This window comes from Propithecus coquereli, unplaced genomic scaffold (genome assembly GCF_000956105.1).
Source record: "Propithecus coquereli isolate 6110/MARCELLA unplaced genomic scaffold, Pcoq_1.0 Scaffold335, whole genome shotgun sequence".
NCBI lineage: Eukaryota > Metazoa > Chordata > Mammalia > Primates > Indriidae > Propithecus > Propithecus coquereli.
Window position 1 is genome coordinate 1,635,195 of NW_012149008.1, and position 21,090 is coordinate 1,656,284.

General features: G+C 43.1%; 1 pseudogene; it reads left to right on the forward strand.

Annotated features, from left to right (window-relative positions):
* The first annotated feature begins 7,958 nt into the window (after positions 1-7,958).
* On the forward strand, positions 7,959-9,861 carry LOC105815457 (annotated as a pseudogene).
* The last annotated feature ends 11,229 nt before the right edge of the window (positions 9,862-21,090 follow it).

Consider the following 21,090-nt stretch of genomic DNA (forward strand, 5'->3'; position numbering starts at 1 on the left):
AATGTGGGGAAGACTATTTTAGATATTGGCCTAGATAAAGAATTTATGAAAAAGACCCCCAAAGCAATCACAACAACAAAAATAAATAAGTGGGACCTGATCAAATTAAAAAGCTTCTGCGCAGCCAAAGAAACTGTCCTTAGAGCGAATAGACAACCTACAGAATGGGAGAAAATATTTGCTTTCTACACATCCGATAAAGGGCTGATAACTAGAATCTATATAGAACTTAAGAAAATCAACAAGAAAACATCAAACCACCCCATAAATAAATGGGCAAAGGACATGAACAGAAACTTTTCAAAAGACGACAGACTAATGGCCAGCAAACATATAAAAAAGTGCTCGACATCTCTAATCATTAGGGAATTGCAAATCAAAACTACAACAAGATATCACCTAACTCCAGTGAGAATGGCCTGTATCAAAAAGTCCCATAATAACAAATGCTGATGTGGATGTGGAGAGATTGGAACACTCTTACACTGCTGGTGGGACTGCAAATTAGTACAACCCCTGTGGAAAGTAATTTGGAGATACTTCAAAGAGCTAAAAATAGAAATACCATTTGATCCAGCAATCCCACTACTAGGCACCTATCCAAAGGAAAAAAAGAAAGACATCTGCACTCGAATGTTGATGGCAGCACAATTTATAATCGCAAAGATGTGGAAACAATCCAAATGCCCATAAATACATGAGTGGATTAATAAAATATAGTACATATATACCATGGAATACTACTCAACTATAAAAAACAATGATGATCTAGCACCTCTTATGTTATCCTGGATAGAGATTGAGCCCATACTTCAAAGTGAGGTATCACAAGGATGGAAAAACATGCACCACATGTACTCTCCATCAAACTGGTACCAATTGATTGACACTAAGGTGCTCACATGGTAGTAATACTCACTGGATGATGGTCAGGTGGGGGGCTGAGGGGGTGGGGAGTAAACCCACAGCTATGGAAATGGGGCACACTGTATGGGGGAAGGACACGCTTATAGCCCTGGCTTGAGTGAAGCAAATGCATTTCATGTAACCAAAATGTTTGTATCCCCATAACATCCTGAACTTAAAAAAAGAATACATTGTTATCAACTATATTCACCACAGTTGTACAAAAAAAATGAGGAAACATAACACTGAAATGCTGTTCATCCAGCCAACTTTAAGAGACCAATAAAGCACAAGGTATTAGGCCTTTTGGTTTTTAAAGAGCTGCAATTTACTCATCTACGATACAGCAAACATTAAAATATTTTCATAGGGGTTATAGAAATTCTTACGTTTTATAATTTATTAACTGTAATTTTTTTGGATTTTTTCATTTCTGTATTTCCTGAATGTAGTTAGTTAGGCGGGGAAGATCTTGCCCTAGCTGCCCCCTGAGATAGTCACACTATCCCAGACCCTACTCAGAGTTCAGAAGGGAGTAAGTGTATCTACATACAATAATTTGCCCCACACATCCCACCCCTGCATTGTGGACTGATCTAAGTCAATTTGACACTCCTATCCGCCAGGTGCCTTTGGTAAACATCATAGCTTTCTGTCATAAGATGGGATGGGAAGAATATGCCTCCTCCCCACAACATGGCTTGCAGAGAGTATGCTATGAAGTAACCAGTCCACAGACAACATTTGTGAGCAAGTACAAAAGTCACCTTTCAACATTCTCTGTAAGCCTGATGAAGTCCCCAGGCTCTGTTCCTACTCTCTGACTGGCACTTTATTGGAAAGTTTCCTCCAAGTGAAACACAATGATGTTCCATCAGCAGGATCAGACCCACCTTCTAGACAGATCTGGAGACAGAGTTCTCCATTCATTATGGGGGATCAGGGACCCAGAGTGCTATTCCATAGCTGTACTGAGTTTACTTATCTTTGAATTCATTCACAAAAAAGTGGTAAAACCCATAAAACCCTCCCAGCCAACTGCATACTGAGCACATTTCACCACTCATTTCTAACCCCTCCTATGCTAATTAACCAATCCTCCGGTACTGTTCCAATTTAGATGGCAATCCTTGAAAACTTTGCCACAGTCAGCCCTAGAGTGTGTGTTCATGGAAGGATGCTCCTGAGTCTAGTCTTTAAAGACAGCCTTTCTCGGGGAACTGCCAGCGTGGGCTATCCTGTCCCTCCTTAATATCTTGCCCTTTGGATGCAGTGTTGGTTCTCCTGATCCTCTGCAATAGGACATCTGCTAATTGTCACTTTTCTAGTTGTGGGCACAGGTTTGCACTGAGCTGGCTATAAGACCTTGGGAAGTACAACACAAATTTGCAAGTCAGGACCCTGGGTACAGTCCCACCCTGCCTCAGAGCACAAAGACACTAACTGGGTCCACCAGAAACAAGGCCATGCTCTGTCCTTGTGGCCCAGTGCTTCTCTGATTCACTGAGAATTCTCTCCAGTCACTGATGATCAGGAAACCTGACCCAGAGATCCCACGAACTAGTACATGGAGGCTTCAGTGCAACCTTCTCCTCCCCATAAAACCTAACTCCTGCCCACCCCCTGATGGTAAAAATGGGTTCCTTCTCTAAGGGTACAGAGCTTTGTATGCTTATCATGCCAACACTTGGAGTCCATCCAGCTTATGCTATAAATATCCAGGGCCATGCCACCAGCCCATAGCATATTAATAATATATAGCTGCAGCCCCTGACTTAGTTAAGTGATAAATGTCCCTCATCTACATGATTAGCTCTTGCCTTACTGATTAGAAAGTTTCATCCCATCGCAAAATCTACTCTTTCTGAATGAAGGGTCCTTTTAAAGGAAGCCAGGTTCTCTAACATGCATCTCAAACCCAAATAAAAAATCAACAACAAAATCAAAACCCCACCGTTTTCTTTATGGAATGAGAAGAAAAGGATCTGAAGGTTTTTTACAAGTTTAGCTCCATGCTTATTGAAGGAGATAAAAGTCGTGGCTACAAGTGAGGATGTCAGGGAGATAAGGTTGGAAAAGGACTGAGGGGCTTATAGGAGATATTTTTTTTTTACCTTGAAGAATTTGGGGTAGCCACTAAGGCATTTTAAGTAGGAAAGTGGTATTTTGGGTTTTGACTTTAGCAATATCACCCTGGGAGGGGGGAGATGCATAATGAACTGAAAGGTGAATGGCAGGAAGACTAGTTAATAGTTCAGGAGGAAGATTGTGATGGCTTGAACAAGGGTGATGGCAGAGCAGCTGGAGAGCCGTGGACAGAGTCAGGAGATATTTAAAGGATGATCGCTCCTTCACCTCCTTTGGGTCTCTGCTTGAATTTCACCTTCTAAATGAGTCCTTCCTTGGTTACCTATTTAAAACAGTAGCCCCTCGCCATACCCTATCCCCTTCCCTGCTTAATTTTTCTCCATAGCTTTTATAACCACCTGACATTCTAGATAATTTGTTAACTTGATTATTGTTTGATTTCTCCAACTAAAATATATATTCTGTGACAGCAGGGATTTTTGTATCTTTTGTCCTCTGTATCCCCAATACTTAGAACAATCCCTGGCACACCATAAATGGTCAATACACATTTTTAGAATGAATGAGTAGGTGAAGGATGATAGAATAGACAGTGTTTGATTGTTGGTTGGAGGAGAGGGCTGAGAAAGAGGAAGCAGTAAAGGAGAGGAGGAAGGTTCTCAGGTTTCCAGCAAGGCTGAGTGGATGGTGTGCTGTTCAGGGACACCATGCAGGAGGAGAAGTAGGGTTGGAGGTGAAAGGGTGGGTATACAATTTGAAACACCTGTGGAACATCTAGGAAAAGCTATAGAGACACAAGAGATGGCTGTGGGCTAGAGGCATAGATTTTGCAGGCTTCAGAGTCTTTATCCATTCAAAAGAACATTTGTTGGATGTGAGGGCGATCTGGCTGCGACATCTGTCACCCCATTGATCATCAGGGTTTATTTGGCTGATATGGCTGGCTAGACGGGTGTCCCCTTCCTCCCTCACCACTCCATGTGCGTCCATCCCAAAGCTGTACGCTTGAAGAGGATGACCTTCCCCAATAGAGGAGGACCATTCTTTGGTCAAAGGTATATGAGTAGCTGTTCTCCCCTGCTAGAACCTCTAAACAAGCTCTAAAAAGAACATTTATTGTATACCTACTTTGTTCCAGATACTACATGCACAGTAGATACAAAGGTGAGCAAATAGAGGTAATGCACATGGGTGGTATTACTCAGAACACAGTCACTACCATGGTTGATAACAGCCAGGGCTACTGAGGGGGTAGGGAGCAAGCACACTTACAGACTTTGGAAGGAAGTGGTAGACCCTTTCTGGAATACAATTGGGCAGTATGTACCAAGAACCTTAGAAAGTTACATATCATGACTCAGTATTCTCCCTTCTAGTTATTTATTTGCTGCTCATAAGATTTGCTGCCTACCAAGGGGACAAAGGAGGTCCCCACTTGGGTGTGACCAACTTTCATATCAAGCAAGCACCTATGAGCTCCATCTGGTGAGGCACAGGGCAGGTCCCTTAGCCCTTGCACCATAAGAGGTGCTATATGGACCCCATCTAGACACAGCTACAGAAAAGTCAAGGTCTACCTTTGGTCCCTTGCTCATGTCCAAGGCACAGTCTCACAGAAGGTTAACTGGCTCCCTGTTTCAGTTATTTATCTCTGTAACAAATTAATCCAAGACCTAGTAGCTTAAAACAATGACTATATCTCATAATTCTGTGGGTCAAGAATTTGGGCAGGGCTCAGCCGGATGATTCTTCTATTCCGTGTGGCACCAACTGGGGTTCCTTGGTGATACTGAGCTGACACTGGGGCCAGTGTGGAGCATTCAAGATGGCTTCACTCATAAGCCTGACACCTTGGTGGGAATGGCTCTCAGGCTGGGCTCCCCTGAGCCCTCTTTCTCCGTGTAGTCTTAGAGCCTCTCCATGTGGTCTCTTCAGGAGGGTAGTTAGTTGGACTTACATAATGGCTCAGGCTATAATAGACCAAAGCAGAAGCTGCCAGTCCATTTAAAGGCCAGCCCTAAAATAAGCATAGAATCACTTTTGCCATTCTCTAAAGGTCAAAAAGTAATAGGCCAGTAATAGATTCCACCTCTCAATAGGAGACATGTCAATGGATTTGTAGCCATCTTTAGTCTCCCACACTCCCTAGTTCAGGATTTCTGAGAGGGCAAGGTCTGCCATTTACATACAAGTCATTCCTCTTCTACTCCTCTACTGTGTGGGCCAAATTCTCTCTGGAAGTCTCTTGCAAAGTGAAAATCTCTGTGCTTCATTCTTCATAGAAAATGAGATTACAGCAAATGTAAAGAATCCCTTATAATATCACTCTGACACCTATGTGTGACACAAGCCAAGGCTGTCTGGCTCCAGTTAGCTGCTAACCTGACTCTCCTGAGAAGGTCCTTTGCTGTGAAAGAGACATCCTCAGCCTCGTCTCAGCCATCCATCTCTGGAAACATGGCTCATCTAAGGGTGTGGAGTTTCTACTGATTGGTTATCATGCTGGTCATCAGTGATGACTGGCCATTCTGAAGGCAGCTGCTTCTAGGCCAAATGTACAAACCCAAGTTATAATTCCTGGATATTCTTGTGACAACCATTAACACTCCCTAATTTGTCCAACAGTAAGGAGACACAGCTCTCTCCAATGTTACAGACAACATAAAATCTCCTATCGGGGCACTATGAGCTATACAAAAAGTATCCGAGGGCTGGCCAAAGTGAGAATATGGCTACCAATTGCTGGGGTACCACTGAGGCAAAGAGAATAGCTGCCAGGAGCCCTAGGAAACCTAGCTGGTAAAGTTAATCAGAAAGGAGGCCCCCAGGGGCTGTCAAATCCTCTCTTCTTAGGTTGACACCTGGGCTCCCCTTGGATTATCTTTATATCAGGTGGGCCTCAGATAGGGTTCTATGAATGTTGATGCCATCTCACCTTGCAAGGCTGGCAGGTGGTTACAGAGGGCACAGGCTTTCCAAGTGCTCAAAGGACAAGCTCTCCTGGAAAAGCATTTTGTTCAGCTATGAAGAATATACTGTGAACTAAAACAAAATCTTAAGGCTCACCCACCACTGGCTGACTGAATGGACCCCCTCTTGGCCAAAGGAATATCCTAAAACTAAATTTCCTGCTATGAGGAGGGAGGTTAGAGTGCTTCATCATGTCCCCCTCCCTTCTTGGACACATCCTTTGTAACCCATTAACAGGCCTACGTATATGCAAGACAAACCTCCAGGTCAATTTACACAACAAATATATGTCTAGTGGCTTATCTCTGATAAACAGCTCCTTATGCTAAAACATTCCAAGCCTTTAGACAAAGCTTCATGTCTTTAACCAAGTACAAGTCAAAGAATCTTTAAACCCACCTATAACCTGTAAGCCCGCTCTTCAAGATGGCCCACCTTTTCAGGCCAAACCATTGGATGCCTCCCCCCTGTTTATTTATGACTTTACCTGCAACCCCTGTCTTCCTGAGATGTATGAAATCAAACTGTAACCCAGCCACATGGAGTCTACTTGCTCAAGGCTTCTTGGGGATGGCTCTGAATCATGATCCTCAAATTTGGCTCAGAATAAATCTCTGAAATTATTTTATAGAGTTTGGCTTTTTTCTCCCATTGACATTATCAAAAGGACAAGCTTCCCCATCCATTGCTAAATCACATAAATATTAATGGCAGCTCTGGGCCAGGCTGTGTGGGAAGACCTTGATTTTCAGTTCTGAATACAGATGCTGTGTGATGGTTTTAAAACATGTCCACAAATTCTTCGGTGCTCCTCCTTTCAAAAGGTGGAGCTCGCTGGGAGACTCCTAGGATGGTGGAATAAAACCTTCTGAAAATCTACTACTCCATAAAAGCAACAAGAATACCAGCCCAAAAAAAAAAAAAAAACAACATTTTTCTTCTTTTGAACTTTAGAAATTACAATAATCCAAGGAGAGTTTATTCAAAAACAACTGCCGAGTCTTAGTAAGAATAGCAAAGGTTATGGCATTTTAACTCGCACTATTCTAATACCCCTCATCCCAGCTCTGTGGTAGCCTTAAAAACTAGCCACTTTGCAATCATGGTAGCTGTAAAGATGAGCAGCCTTACAGCCACTGGAGGGCAGACTGGATTTAGAGCTCTTCAGAAAGTGTGGCCCCGTAGAATTGCTACTATTTTACCTTACAGCTGCCTAGAAAAGACCCATTCACAAGATATTGTTATTTGGCCTGATTTAGAGCTCCTGGGGGTGAGGAGGCAACCTTATCCCTAGGACACTTGTCAAAAAACAATAAATAGTAATTGTTTAACAACCTGGCTGCCTAAGGTTATGATACCAGTTGGAGCAAACATGAACCTGGCTAAACATTTAAAAGGAGGATTTGGGAAGGTGATGTTCATAGGGAGCTCTGAAAAGCTCCAACATATCACTGGGCATCTGGAAGTCCAGGCACATATACAGGGCTCTGTGTATGCTCAGGAAAGACCTAAGTGGGACCTAACTTCTCACCTCTGGCTAACCTTGAGGCCTTTTGCAAGCAGGAAGTTGTAAACTGCTGAAGCATTGACTGTGCCCATTGGCAAAGGTTAGAGAGTTAGTGCTTCAAAGCATTTAAGGAAATCTTGTTCACTTATTAGCTGACCACTGTGTTAACTGAACAAAGACTTCAGTCATGACAGGAATAGTTATTTTACAGAATTTGTTCAGGAACATTACTAAACAAACAGCTTTAAGAACAAACCCTGGGTGAAAGAAGGTACAGGTTGAACATCCCTAATCTGAAAATCTGAAATCTGAGATGCTCCAAAATCTGAAAGTTTTTAGGTGTCAGCATGATACCACAAAAGAAAAATTCCATGCCTGACTCAGGTGATGGGTCTCAGGCAAAACTGACCCTTCCAAGTCGGACAGCGATAAAGAGTTGAAAATTGACATCATCCCCAACCCTCAGGAACGCACTCTGACTTTCGTGGACATAGGCATTGGCATGACCAAGGCTGATCTCATGAATAATTTGGGAACCATTGCCAAGTCTGGTACTAAAGCATTTATGGAGGCTCTACAGGCTGGTGCAGACATCTCCATGATTGGGCAGTTTGGTGTCGACTTTTATTCTGCCTACCTGGTGGCAGAGAAAGTGGTTGTGATCACAAAGCACAACGATGATGAAGAGTATGCCTGGGAATCTTCTGCTGGGGGTTCCTTCACTGTACATGCTGACCATGGTGAGCCCATTGGCAGGAGTACCAAAGTATCCTTCACCTTAAAGAAGACCAAACAGAGTACTTAGAGGAGAGGCAGGTCAAAGAATTAGTGAAGAAGCACACACAGTTCATAGGCTATCCCATCACCCTTTATTTGGAGAAGGAACAAGAGAAGGAAATCAGTGATGATGAAGTAGAAGAGGAGAAAGAGGAGAAAGAAGAGAAAGATAAAGATGATGAAGAGAAGCCCAAGATTGAAGAGGTAAGTTCAGATGAGGATGACAGCAGTAAGGATAAGAAAAAGAAAACCAAAAAGAGTAAGCAGAAATACATTGATCAAGAAGAGCTAAACAAGACCAAGCCCATTTGGACCAGAAACCCTGATGACATCACCCAGGAGGAGTATGGAGAATTTTACAAGAGCCTCACCAATGACTGGGAAGACCACTTGGCAGTCAAGCACTTCTCTGTAGAAGGTCAGTTGGAATTCAGGACATTGCTATTCCTCCCTCGTTGGGTTCCCTTTGACCTCTTTGAGAAGAAGAAAAAGAACATCATCAAACTCTACATCCATGGTATATTTATCATGGACAGATGTAATGAGTTGATACCAGAGTATCTCAACTTTATCTGTGGTGTGGTTGACTCAGAGGATCTTCCTCTGAACATCTCCCAAGAAATGCTTCAGCAGAGCAAAATCTTGAAAGTCACTCGCAAAAACATTGTTAAGAAGTGCCTTGAACTCTTCTCTGAGTTGGTGGAAGACAAGGAAAACTACAAGAAATTCTATGAGGCATTCTCTAAGAACCCGAAGCTTAGAATACATGAGGACTCCACTAACCAGCGACACCTGTCTGAGCTGCTGCGCCATCACACGTCCCGGTCTGGAGATGAGATGACGTCTCTGCCAGAATATATCTCTCAAATGAAGGAAACACAGAAGTCCATCTATTACATCACTGGTGAGAGCAGAGAGCAGGTGGCCAACTCTGCTTTTGTGGAACAAGTGCGGAAGTGTGGCTTTGAGGTGGTATGTATGAGCCCATGGATGAGTACTACGTGCAGCAGCTCAAGGAGTTTGATGGCAAGAGCCTAGTCTCAGCTACCAAAGAGGGCCTGGAGCTACCTGAAGATGAGGAGGAGGAGAAGAAGATGGAGGAGAGCAAGGCAATGTTTGAGAACATCTGCAAGCTCATGAAAGAAATCTTGGATAAGAAGGTTGAGAAGGCAGCAATCTCCAATAGGCTTGTATCTTCACCCTGCTGTACTGTGACCAGTACCTACGGCTGGACAGCCAACATAGAGCAGATCATGAAGGCCCAGGCGCTTCGGGACAACTCTACAATGGGCTACATGATGACCAAAAAACACTTGGAGATAAACCCTGACCACCCCATTGTGGAAACACTGTGACAGAAGGCTGAGACAGACAAAAATGACAAGGCTGTCAAGGACCTGGTGGTGTTGCTATTTGAAACCGCACTGCTCTCCTCTGGCTTCTCCCTTGAGGATCCCCAGACCCACTCCAACTGCATCTACAGCATGATCAAGCTAGGCCTAGACATTGATGAAGATGAAGTGACAGCAGAGGAACCCAGTGCTGCTGTTCCTGATGAGCTCCCACCCCTTGAGGGTGATGAAGATGTGTCTCACATGGAAGAAGTGGATTAGGAGTCTATACTTGGAAACCTTGTGCCCTCTGTATGGTGTCCCCATGGGCCCCACAGCCTTGAGTGGCCCTGTCCCACTTGGCTTCCTCTGCTAATGTCTAGTTTTTTCTTTTCTCTCCCATCCTTGTGTCTAAGGCAGGAAACAAGGGCCTCAAAGCCCCATTCCCTTCCTAATTTGACAAGGGGATTGGATGTTGTACATCACGTTTTTGTTTATTTTGTTCTGAAATTAAAGTATGCTGAATAAAGAAAAAAATTGTATAAAATTGCCTTCAGGCTATGTGTATAAGGTGTATAAGGAAGAAAACAATTTCTTTTCTTTCCCTTTTTAGGTTCTTAGTTGAGACACTCTCCTAGAAACAAAAGTCAGATTAACAAAAGAAAAACAAGCAGAAGTTTATTAACAACTGCTATACCCATATCACATGACCACCATGGGGGAAGCCTCAGTTCAAAAGAATTTCTCTCTCAAGGCAGAGGCTTAGGGGCCTTGCTTAAATAGTATTTTAACAAAGAGCCGTAAATCCTATATAGTAACAAGACAAAGAAGGGAATATCTTCAGGCTTCCAAAAGGCAGGAAGATGCAGGAAGGTAAACTTATGGGAAGAGTACTCTGCTGTCTCTGAACTGTTTCTGAGTCTATAAGCAAGTGTTACAAAGGGGCCTATCTTTAGGTAAGAAAGGCAGAGAGGACAGGCTGAGTGTGCCTCTGGGTTTTGACCTTTTAACTTTAACTACAATCCCCAGAATTTTAGAGAGGAATATTTAGGTTTCCTTCTTCCAACAATCATGTAAGTGGGTCATCTTGGAAGCAAATCCTCCAGCTCCAGGTGGGCATCCCCAGCCACCCATCTCATGAGACACCCTGAGCTAAAACCACTCAGACACTTTGTTCTGAACTCCTGACCCTCGGAAGCTACATATATCACACAAACCGTATCTGTTTAAGCAGCTGAGTTTTGGAATAATTTGTTATGTAGCAATAGTAACTCATATGTCCCGAGATGAAAAAATCCTCTAGAACACAGCAAAAATTAAGATAAATAGAGAAATGTTGCCATGCAGATAATTTTATTTTAATACGAGGAAGAACTTTACCTAGGAAGAGCTGCCCACAAAGGAGTAGGTCACATTTTAGCGTGCTACTTGTCACTTAAAGATTTCAGCTGAAGATAGATGGCCATTTATCACAAATGATGAATGTGATTTTCTTCTATAGTACGTGGAGGATTTTTTTTAGATGACCTCTGTTTTCAAACGCACTTGTAATTTGATAGCCACCAGCACTACCATTTGTTTTCCAGAAAGAATTTGTAGTGTGGAATTATGACATATACATTAAAAAATTAAGAAAAATTTTTTATAATGGAGATCAGAAACCATACAGAAGAATTAAGAGAATTACAACAATTAAAATTAAACATGGAAGCTCAAAGAAGAAGAAAATCCAACTCCCCAAAAATGGAGATGTTAATTTAGTAGGTCTGGAGTAGGGCCTAGTAATGATATGTTCTTTTTTAAGCCTCCTGTCTAATTGCGGTTAGAGATCTATTGGCTCAGACTGTCCCTCCCAACTCTTTGTCATCTCCTTCATGCTTTATTCAGGGGCTCAACATTACCTGATTTAAGGTAAGTGGAAGAATATTCCTTGTTACAGATAGAAAAATGTTCATAAGCAGCAGATCCCAGAGGTGGTATGAGGAAGTCCAGCTCCCTCCTTAATGAAAAAAAGCAAATCTCACTGTCTATTGTTCATGAAGAAAGGCTATTTTATCCTGCCTAACCTGGGAGGCAGTCTTCCTTGGTTCACCCTAATAGAAGATGAAGGAGGTGGCTTTGGCTCATAGACAATCCTTGCTGAGACAAGCATCTGGGTGACCTAAAACAAGAGTCAGCTAATCAATCCCGAGGCTTCCTGCACATTGACTGGGGATCCACCTCCACAACCTGCTGTGGGACGGAAATGCCCAAGTTCCCAGACAATCCTGTTTATCCATAAGCCCCTCCTCCTGGTTATTTCAGCCTCCCTAGAGATAGACACTAAGATGTTATATCTCTGGTTCAGAATATGAAGAGTCATTTGGAGCCTGGAAAATGTTCCTGGTGATATCAGTTGGCCACCTCAGTCATAAATGGTTTTGGAAATCTGACTTGGAGTTGCACTGCATTCTGATCAATACTCAGATGATCAGTGATGTCCAAGGTCCCTAATCACTACGGGATCCTCAGATTCCAGTGCTGTGAGCACTGGGCAGTGAAGTCAGATGTGTGGAACCTGGCAAATCTGCATCCCAGGCACTGTCACCAAAGGAGGACCCACGCATATTAACATAAAACCCGAGACAAAAGTAGAGAAACAACACCTGATGTTCTTTTCAGCCAAGGTCCCTGCTTAATTCCAAACATATTCTGCAGGCTGAATGTCGGGCAGCTGAAGGGTGATCAGTCTTTTGCTGGAATTAAAGCCTGCTGCGATGTTAATGAAGAACCGCCAGTGGGTTTGCTGGAAGGTAATTTAGATCTACATAATTATGACTTAATCCCTCACCCTGTGACATCAAAAAGGTCCCTACCCAAGTGCAAGCTGCATGATTTCATGCCACAAAGAGTACAGCTGTGCGACTCCTGTTCCCTTTTGTGTGTAGTGCTCACATCAGTCATGATAGCTTTATTAAACGGTGTGACCCGACCCAGTTCTTGCACACAGGGTGCTATCTCCTAATCAAAACCGCAAAATGTGGCTGAGCAGGCTGTGAAAAGAAATCAAGATCTGCATCCTAAATAGCAAATTAACTTCTCTGGATGGGAAAGCTGCTGCGGGAGGTGGGGGTGGGCTCAGAACAACATCAGTGCCTCCACGTGTAGCAAGTGGAGGTGCTGCCTCTAGCAGCTGGAGGTAAGAAGTCCCCAGAGCTGTCTTCAGAACTCCACCACCAGTTTGGGTACAATTGTTGTGGCAGGGAATCACCACAAAGACACACCCTTGTCGCACTCAGCAGGTTCCCAGGGCCAAGGAGAGCTGTCACTGAAGCATTTCTGCTTCTTGTCCTCCATCCTCCAAGGAAGATGAGACAGGGGCAGGAGAATTAGAGACCCCTGGGTCAACATTACTTTTAAAAATATAGTACTGACCCACATGCAAAGCCAGTGCTTCATGTCATAAAGCACAGAAAACTTGTAAGAGTTACTCAGGCCAGAGGCATTCAAGGACGTAGATTATGTCAAGCTTGTATGGGAAGATGAGGAAAGGGTCAGGGGATTTCCCAGGAAGAGATAGCATTTGGGCTTGGCTATGTGTTATGGGTTGAGCTGTGTCCCCTCAAAATATATATATTGAAGTTCTAATCCCTAGGACCTCAGAAAGTGACCTTAGTGGGGAAACAGAATCATTGTGGATGTAAGTAATTAAAATGATGTCATACTGGAATACGGTGGGCCTCTGATCCAATAAGAATGGTGTCCTTATAAAAAGGGTGATGGGGCTCAGGACAGGCTACCCCAAAATGTGACACCTTGGCGTTTGAGAGAACAGCAGAGGCAGGAAGTCACTCTCCCCTTCCCATCACCCTTCATCCCTGAAGCAGACCATAAACCCTAGAGAAGCCACTCTGACCTCCTCCCTCCTTTCTCTCCTGAAGGCTTTCACATGACGGATGTCCTGCTCTATACCCAGAGAGGACCATCACACAGGGATGCCAAGAAGAATATGAACTAACAGGCCTTGCTAAGTCCCCCACCCCTAGTTTATTACCATTAGATCATTCCCTTTTGTCCTCTAATCATACTTTATGACTGTCCCCAAAACACCCAGATTTCTCCATGTCCCTGGGTCTTTATATCAGAAGGCTCCCGTAACAGGTAAAACTTGTGTTAATCTGTCTTTTGTTATAGGGATCTCAGTCATCAACTTTGCGATGGATAAGAAAAAGAGATTACTTTTTCTCCACTAGAAAGATTTAGAGACAGATTCATGGGGGAGATGCCACTTGAAGATTGGCGTTATGCTGCCACAAGCCAAGAAACTTTCCAGAAACTGGGAGAAAGGCCTGGAACACATCCTTCCCCAGTACCTTCGGAGGGAACACAGTCCCACCGACATCCTGATTTAGGACTTTCGGCCTCTAGTTCTGTGAAACAATAAATTCCTATTTTAAGCCACCTGGTTTGTGGTACTTGACTGCAGCAGCCCTAGCAAATTAAGAGATTTGTAGCACTATATTTTTAAACACGAGAAAAGAAAGCCTCAGGTGAGGGAAGAGCAGGAGCTGATGGGTTAAGAATATGTACTTGTATATTGAGAGCATTCAGTGGTTCAGTTCTGCTGGAACCAAGAGTCTAAAGAGGAGCCGTGGGAAGGTATCTTGTGGGCAAGCGACAGGGTCTTTGAATGCTGGGAGAGATGTCTACGTTTTTACCTGGGGGAGTTTGCTTGTTCTCTGTTTATGTTTACCTATATCCATCCCAGCCTAACATGATTTGGGGTGGCTGCCCTTAGCATGTAGGTCATGGGGAACCAGGTTGTGTGCCAGAAGTGACTTGACCAGAGCCAGCACAGGAAAGTGAACGTGGATGCACCTCCCCAGAGAAACAAAGGACAAGCACCAGCTGAGGTAAGAAGCTGCAGCAACCATCTGAAAAGCAAGCAAGGTCTTAACGAGGAAAATGGCAGCAAGTCACAGTAGAGGGGATAGAGACAAGAGGTGAAATTATATATTGCCTGGCAAATGCTTGTGAGTGGGAGGAAGGGAGACAGAGGAATTGAACAGAATGTTGTCAACATTTGAGCCTGGTGACTACAAGGACAGCAGTGCCATTCACAGATTTAGTGAGGCAGGAGGACCGGCGGGGGAAGTTGAGGAATTTGTTTTGCACACACTGAGGAAGCAGAAGAGGCCAGGAGACAGTTGGACTTGGAAGATATGACATCATCTATCTAAACAAGAGAAGTGATATTTTGAAACCAGCGGAAAAATAATAGTTCACGGGAAATGAAGTGAAATGGGATAAAACCAACCCACCATGTTAATCCATTTAAAGGTTGTTCTAATCTAAGAGTATGTGTGTTTAAGTACTATCAAAAGAAAAGGTCTGGTCAGTGGCCAAAACTACTTGTATCTTGCTTTTACCAAAGTCACCCCTTTCTTTGGGAGGTTGAAATAACTCTCGTTTGTCAAGGAAAATCTCTCTCAACGGGAAAAACCAATGCACGAACTCAAGCCCGAGGTCCCCACAGTCCCCAGGGGTGATCTCCTGGCCATAGCAGGAAGCAGGAGTGGAAACATCTGAGATGATAGCAGCTCTGCTTTCTTCAGAGAGTTAATTAGCTGCTGAGCACTGAGCTCTCTGACAGAGAGGAAGCTGGGGTCAAAGTCTTAATTGATGCATCAGGAGAAAGAAGAATCAGCTTCGGGGAAGACCTTGAATGCTTTTAGCACCACAGTGAGAGAAAGCCTTTAAGTCACAGTAAGAAAAGCCTTGGTTAAGCAGTGAACAGTAGTAGAATATACCGAACTCATACCCAATTGTACTTAACCACTTCTATGCTTAAGTATTTATTAAGCCAGGTGCAAGTGAATAACATCCCTGCAATCTTTTGTAACCAAAACTGACTAAACCAAATAACAGTGTGAATAAGATTACACAGCACTGTCTGGGGGATGGACATGCTTGAAGCTCTGACTCGGGAGGGGCAAGGGCAATATACGTAACCTAAACATTTGTACCCCCATAATATGCCAAAATAAAAAAAAGTTCAGGTGTTCTCTCTTGAACTAAACAAAAGTCCCCAGAGGTCTAGGTCTGTTGTTCCAATTTCCAGAAGCCATTTCCATGGCCTCTTAAATAGCAAGTCAATTCTAACAAAGAAAAAAAAAATTACACAGGATGGCTTATCAAAATTACTCATTACCTCAGTGCTGTCCAATAAAAGGAATGCAAACCACACGTAATTTAAAATTTTAGCAACATTAAGAAACAGGTGAAGTTCATTTTAATAATATATCTTATTTAACCCAATATGTCCAAAATATTACCTTTAATATGAAATATTTTAGAATTATTAAAGTATTTTACATTTTAGTATTGAAAGGAGTGGCCTTGCAAAAATAACAGGAACATACCTAATCCCCCAGTGTCTCCAGTAACAGTTAAAGATCAATCCTATGAGTTCTCTCACCAACAGGCACCCTGCAGGAGTTCTGTTTTGCACAACTTCTGAAAAGAGCTTAATGGATGGAAAAGAGATGTAAATATCTCTTTCAAAAATTTTTTTTTAAGAATCTGCTTTTACAGAGTTCCTGAGTAAACAGCAGAAGAATGACCTACAACCTCACCCATATCTTGAGGACAGAGTCACATCTCCTGCGATAATCCCTTCTCCAAGGAAAGGCAGGAAACCAACTCTTGGACTTTTGACATCTTTGCAGTTTTTGTTATCTACCTGCTGCCAGTGTTGTTATCAACTGACAGGCATCACTATTTTTTCTTCTTCTCTTGGTCCCCCTTAAAAAAAAAAATCAGGAAGCAACTTGGCCTCACTGCTGGCACCTCCTTCTCTTTCTCTGAGATGCCATGGCACCTCCCTGCTCTCTTCCTCTCCCCCTTCCTCCTTTCTCTTTCACTCTAATTATATTCTTCTGAGAAGATACTAAACTTTTTTTTTTACTTTTATATCTTAACTTCTGCATGAGAAATCTTTTTCCACCTGTGCTGTGAGCCCCTACTAGGCTTTCTACCCTAACAGGTATGAAGTCTTCAAAATATTTTACACTTAAAGCGTATCTCAATTTCAAGTGTTTAATTGGCCTCATGTGGCCTTATTGGAAAGCGTAGCACTTTCTCTTCTAAACAGGAGACTTTTAGCCCTTTGCTAAACTATTTATACACATCGGTTCTCTAGCTATGGGATCATACCTTATTTTCAAAGTGGGTGATTTGTCTTTACTTCTGATGAAAGTGTTAACTGAAGAAATAACAAGGTTCACAATTTGGAAAGAAGAGATTTCTCAAAGGATTGCAGCTGGTGGGTGGCCATTCCAACAGGCTGGAAAGCAGAGCCCCTGGCCAGAAGCCAGGAACACATGCTTCAAGACAGGGACAATGGGAGCAGGAATTTACACTGAATGGGATGGCCAAATATATACATTTAACAAGCTATTAGGTGGAGTAACGAATATTTACAAAAGGAGAACCACACACCTGTGCAGTCGAGTTTTATGCCCTTTTATGGGGTCCATGTTCAGAACACGGCAGCCCTTTTATGTCAAAAGGTGAAGCAAGGACACAAAATCCCTCTCTGCATATGCTCCATAGACTGGTTAAAACCACTCCATGGCTGGTGGTCTCTTATCAGGAAAGAATGCCGGTCTGAATCACGAGATTGGTTTCTGTTTAGCCCTTAGGAAAAAAACCTGATGGCCGTTAGCAAGGGAGTGAGTAAAATGAGGCATGTCTGACCTCCCATTCCGTCATGGCTGGAATCTCAGTCTTAAGATTTCTCTGGGGTCCTCTTGGTAAGGGGGGGGATCTGTTAAGTTGTAGGGGGGCTTGGAATTTTATTTTAGTTCACAAAAATTTTAGACAAAATAATTTAAGCAAAGTTTATTTCACCTAGGAATGATTTGTGAATCAGGTAACACCCCAAACCAGGGGAGGTTCAGAGATCTTTGCTACTACAGCAGTGTGGGTAGCAAACTTTTATAGGCTGATATGGAAGACAAAATATATTTGATTGGTTAGAGTGGAAAAACTTATTTTACTGTTTACATTGGGCATGGGTTTGCTTACTTAGAAACTTAAAGCACTAGAATCATGCCAGCCTAATGAACCCCCCAAATTTTTTTAATATTTAAAAAATTTTGACCAATTTGCTGGAGATTTCTTCAAAATCATAAGGTATTTCCTCCTGTTTAGTGGCTACAGGACTCAGTTTGCTAATATTATTTTGTGCTGATGGGATTCAGGATAGGCTACCCCTAAATGTGACACCTTTAGGCATATTGAATATTTAGGTATTTGAGAAAAAAACTACACAAACAGGAAGGTCACTCTCTGACCACGTCCCACCCTTCTCCCCTAACGCAGGTCATAAAACCTAAGGATTTCCTGACCTTCCCTAGAAGCAGATCATAAAACCCTCATTCCGGAAGTGCCCTATCTGTGAAAAAAAGGAACATCCTTATCTTTAAGGATACAAGGACACAAAGAAGAATCTGAACAGAGCTTGCTAAATTTCCACCAGTTTATAACCATTAAATCATCTCTCCTTTATCCGATTATATTTCTCCATGACTGCCCATTATTCATTAAACTTAGCACAAAAATACACAAGTTTAATTGTTTCTTTAGGTCATTCTTTCTATATAAAGGCTCCATGTCATGTAAAACTTAGTAACTTAGTGTGTGCTTTTCTCGTGTTAATCTATCTTTTGTTATGGGGGCCTCAGCCAAACCTAACTGAACTTAACAATAGATGAGGAAACGATATCTTTCCTTCCCTACAGTGCAAAGGCAAGCCAGAATCTCAAATTTTTGTGGAAAAAGGATTGTAGAAAAGATAATTAATACTTACTGTCAGAATCCCAGGTTTCGGCACCAAAGACGTCAGGGTAGAAGTCTGCCCTTGGTTGTTGGTGTGTGCTCTCGACTGAAGAACGACCAGACACATCAAAGTGTCAAGTCCAGACTATTATCCTGGTCCTCTGACTCCTTTCTCGGAGAAATCACCAGCAGGGCCAATACAAGGGAGTAATCTCGGGCAGGGAGCAGTCTCACAAGAACAGTTTTTTATTGTAGAATAAAACGGGTCTGTAGCTGTGACTGGAGAAAGACGAACTCACTCACTGACCCACTCACAACTTTCTGACTTCTCGAATTGTTTCCTTTTATTAGCCCAGTCTGGAGGAGGGCTCTTGGGCGGTGTAGCATGTTATCAAATGATCAACAGGTGTCCTCAAAATGCCATCCGCATATACGAGCTCCCTTTAAGAAAGCCCACCTGGTGGGGGCGGTGAACTGCAATGCAGATTCAAGCTAATGGCATATCAATTACCCTTAGGTTACACTAGATCACTTTCTAAATCTTATTATGCCTGGGCTGGGGAATTCCTAGATTGATAAAGCATTCTCTCCTTCCCCAGATGTAGCAATTGCTCGGGAGAGGAGTAAGTGTGGGCAACACCAACCCTTATCCTTCTTACAGGTGGAGCAATTCCTCAAAACAGCACTGAAACAGGGAACCCTTGTCCCGAGAGGAGCTGGAGATCCTAACTACCTACCTAACATTACTAAGTGTTTTCTATGTGCCACACACTCTCCTAGACACTGCATTGGCACTGTTTCATTTAATTCTCACATTAAACTTGGGCAATACATTTATTACCATTTTTCAGATGAGAAAACAGGATAAAAGACATTAAATACCTTGCTCAAGTATGTGTTACCAGAAAAAGGTCCTAATTTTCAGTATTAATTGTCCTTTTAGCTCTAAGTACCAGAAGGACAGAGGCCAACCCTACCAGCAGTGATACTACTTGGCCAATTTCCCAATTGCTGGCTCTGAATGAGTCACACGGATGCAGGCCCCATGGTATCCAAGCCTGTCTCAGTTCTGATCAAGGCATGTGCTCACGAGACTCCTCATCCCACCGCACACAGCACCATGCAGATCTCACTCAGCACAGCACTGAAGCCACTTATATCTCCTGATAGAGTGGGACAGGCAGGGAACCTTATCCAGAAACGAAGTCTAAGCCAGCTACCCACCCTCTACCCTGGGAAGTCCCAGTCCCTCCTCTCCTATTATTTAATACATTCTTGTTCCCACGGCTGAGGAATGGGACTTATCTTAGAACTGGCTCTTCCCCATGCCCAGACCTTAGGATGTCCCGGGAAATACTCATCTTATGGGAGGAAAAGGTAATGGCAATAATAAAAAGTAGTTGAATAGAGCTCCTCATTGGAGAGAGAAGACAGCAGTGTACAAAAGGGGGCAATGGGCTGGTTAAGAAGTGAGTTGAAGACAAGGGTGAGGTGGAGAGGAAGGTTGGGGTCCTGAGAGCTGCAGAGGCCTGCAGCTGATCTGCGAACTAGGCGAGGAACGCCCATTGCACCTGCCTCCTCACCCCTGCAGGCTCGCATGTCCTTTCTGCCTCAGCTGGTCAAAAATGGGACCCTGATTTGTACTTTCTGCTTACCTCACTTTACCCTGATTTACTTCCCTTACTAGAGTATAAGCTAACTGAAAGCAGACACTTGACTTCACTAGGGTTTATGTCTTGCACCGAGCTTATCACAGTGCTTTGCACGTAGCAGGCACTCCACAGCACATGTTGAATTTAATGATAAATGTCAGAGGTGCCCTGTGAGCTTAAGGTTGTAAAGCAAAGGGGTTAAGAGTAAAAAGAACACAGAGAATATTGAGAAATTCATTCAAATCTGAGAGAGAGAGGTGTGGGAGGAGGGTGCTGAAAGAGACTGGATTGGGAGAAGGGGTGCAGGCAGGGTGCAGTCTGCAGACCCTAGAAGAGCCCGGGAGAAATCTGAGACATTAAAGAGCCTGAGCTCCGATGACTGCCCTTTGTTGACAGATACCTGTTTGATCTTATAAAGGAGAGTGGGGAGAGAAGTTTCCTATGGCTTCCTGTGTAATTGCTCTGCATTTTAGAGAAAGCTCTCTAAATTACAAAAAAAGAAATGAATGTAAAGTGATTAACTACCCCAGATTCCACTTAAAAAAAAAAAAAAAGACAAAACAGGTCAAGTAACCATTTAACCATTGGAAATACCCAAAGGTTGTTTGCATATTTACCACCATCAAGGGAAATAATGAAAGACCCAAGCCGGTCCTTAGCCTGGGCAGAATGCAGCCATTTTTGGAACCCAGGCGCCCTCCCGTAGACTCCTACCCCATCCTGCTGCCTAAGAAGTCTCATAATTTTCAGGGACTTAGGATCCACACTTCTGAACCAGCGGGAGAAAAGTGATTCTACCCTAATCTATTTCTGAAAAACCCCTACACCTGGGAAGCTTTGGGATGGACCCTGAAGTAATTTCTCCTGGGTTCCCTTGGCAAAGCTCAAAGCACTGTGACCCACAAAGCACATGTGGTCGCAGAGCAGGTATCCATCCTTTAAAAAAAAGAGCAGGGCCACAGAGATGACAAGGCTTTAACGTCTGGTGTCTTTAACAGGAGAGATGATTGGTCCGTAGAACAAGAAGTGCAGAGATCTG